General features: G+C 42.5%; 1 protein-coding gene across 1 annotated transcript in view; it reads left to right on the forward strand.

Moving 5' to 3' along the window:
- The first annotated feature begins 195 nt into the window (after positions 1-195).
- Positions 196-2,645, forward strand: part of LOC107101595 (NT-3 growth factor receptor-like) — a 30,113-nt gene continuing 27,663 nt past the window's right edge. The window contains exon 1 of the mRNA XM_015400578.1: positions 196-261. The gene's annotated coding sequence lies outside the window, so the exon portion shown is untranslated. The remainder of the gene's footprint in view (positions 262-2,645) is intronic.

Here is a 2,645-nt window from a genome sequence, read left to right on the forward strand (position 1 = left end):
CCCATTAAAATGTTCTTGTCTTAGAATCTGCTGTGATCCATCTCGTCTGTGCTGCACGAACCTACTGCCTCCCTCTGACAGAATCTCTTCAACATTTTCATCAAATGCTTTTCCTACTCTGCAGTGAACTCTCTCTGTCTTCTGTATTGATGTTTTCTGTTCTTCTTTCTCTGAATGTGTTTCTAAAAGAACCATAACCCGGAGCGGCCTGCAAACCCTCCATCCACAGGTTTTCTCCAGAAACCCCAGCCTGCGCTACATGTGAGTCCACACATTGGCCTCTGAAGCCTTGGAGTAAAACTAACTTTTTTTCTGTGCCAGGAACGTTTGTATTTTCTTCTATTACACCCAGAACTATGAGGTTTAAAACACGCAGACAGTCCTGCCTGGAAAAACATGGAGCATGACTAAGGTTGTCCTACTGGCAGGAGGTCCTAAACATTAACATCATCAGGCATCAAATGATTCATCCCATAAATATCACCACAACTACCAGGAAGAATTTACTGTCAATCTTAACCCTATGGTTGCCAACTCCCTGAAAAAAAAAGGGTCACCTGCTGTACGTCCCAGCTGACCAGATTGCCTTTACCCCTCCTGGCGTGGAGATTTTTTTTTTCTGCCCCCCCTTTGTGTACGAAATTATTATTTATTTAACTATTTGACTTAAATCTGCATTGAATTAGATGCATATCTGTGAGTCGCATGAACACATGGAAAACAAGTTATTATCCAGCAATTTACTTTAATCCAAAATAACAAACTTTGCTGAATAAAATAAGTATCTTAAACACAAGCCTGTCCTGATAATAAAATAAACAGTGCTCATTTTTGGTGCAACAGCGAACTTGTGCAAACTTGTAAACATATTTGTGCCTTAAATGCAATGACTGTAGGCTACAGTTATAAAACAGAACAAAAAAAATCATTAGCTCAGTGCCACATAAGGTGGCGATAGCCGACTTTTTCCACTTGTATTTCCTCTGAGCTCTTGCAGCAGTGAGGAGTTGTTTGTCTTTGAGTGCTGCAGAGTAAAACTCTGATCAAGACGGTTCATAATTGAAGCTGTCAATGAGCTCAGCTTTAATTCATTCAGTGGATCATTTGTTCCGAACATCAGGCCATTTCTTCTTCAGTAAGGATAAAATCCTCCCTACAAAACCAGTGGAAGATGGGATGCTGAGGACAAAGGACACAGCAGCTTGGATGTTGGGAAGGTCAGCTGCCTGAAGAACCTCCATCTATCCATCTCTCTGCTGTTCCTTTGGACTTCCAGGATTCCTTTTCCTGCAGCGTCAGCATTTCTTTAAGTTATTTAAGTAGAAGGGCTTCTTCATTTTTTTTATTCTGTTGCTGTCATGTATTGTTCCAGCAGGAGGGCAATGGGGTCCAAAGCTGAAATTTTTTACCTAGAAGGCATTTATCCTGATTCATATTTATCCTGATGGTTTAGTTTTTTATTTTTAAAGGAAAAGTCCGATCAGCAAGAAATAATCACTGGATCATTATCTATACCTAAAACTAATAAGTTTGCGTTTATTTTGTCATGATTTTATCTAAGGCTTGGACCAACATGCAGTAAAGCCAAACAGAGAGAAACAGAGTAAAAGTTCAATGGGTTTTATTGAAGAGTATTTTGAGTTCGGTGCAGAGTTCCTCCAAACTCTGCTCAGCCGGAAACTGGAAGGCGAGGGGAAGACAGACTCTTAGATTCAGGCTCAGTGGGAAATTGGAGTTGTTAATCTTGAAGGAAAGGATTTGATGCCACTCACGTTTCCAGAGAAGAAGAGACACGTAGACTCCAGTCTGTGTGTTGGTCTTCCAGAGTTTGTCTGATTCGGTGGAGGGCGGAACAGGGTTTACCCAGAACTCGGACGGAGTGGAATGATGCAGCCGCTGGTTGCAACTCAGTTTTCCTGTGGTACTTGAACGGATCGTGGTGAAGATGACTTCCTTACTCAGAGAGAGTTCTCAAAGGGGCTGGATCACAACCTCCTGTTTGGAATCCGTCGCTCAGTGTAAGACTCAGTTGATCCCACTTGGGAGAAGGCGGTCCGGAACGGCAAAAACAAACAGAGTTGAATCTCAGGGAGACAAGCACTAAGTCAAACTCAATATGATCTCAGCTTGGCTAGAGGACAAAAACTTGAAATGCAAAAACTCAGATTAGGCTCAGAATAAACAAGGCTTGGCTAGAGTACCCCAAACTGGCAAACACTCTGGCGCCGAGGTAGTGGCAACCAGCAGCTTAAGAGCAGTCCTGGTGATGAGGTAACCGTTAGCAGTTGTGTGAGGAGGCGGACCAGAGCCAGGCGCCTCCTGGTGGTGGAAGGGAGAAACACAAAAAACAAGAAAAACAGACAAACACAAAAACTGGAGTCCTGACATTTTTAATGAATTTTGTGTTAATCAGTAAAAAATAAAAGCAATCATTTTCGTTATGATCACAGAGTCTGGGAGCGGCCATTTTTGCCCAAATACATAACCCCTCCCTCCTGACATCTACCACACTGTGACGTCACGGTGCGGTAAGCCTAGCGCCATTCTCCCCGCTTTACAGCTAAATCAATGGGAACTACTAGACACATCTGCAATCAACAACAATTATTGAAGATTTCCAGAGGACTTCACCATTGAAATTCACC

Source organism: Cyprinodon variegatus, unplaced genomic scaffold (genome assembly GCF_000732505.1).
Source record: "Cyprinodon variegatus isolate N-32 unplaced genomic scaffold, C_variegatus-1.0 Scaffold1119, whole genome shotgun sequence".
NCBI classification, from domain to species: Eukaryota; Metazoa; Chordata; class Actinopteri; order Cyprinodontiformes; family Cyprinodontidae; genus Cyprinodon; species Cyprinodon variegatus.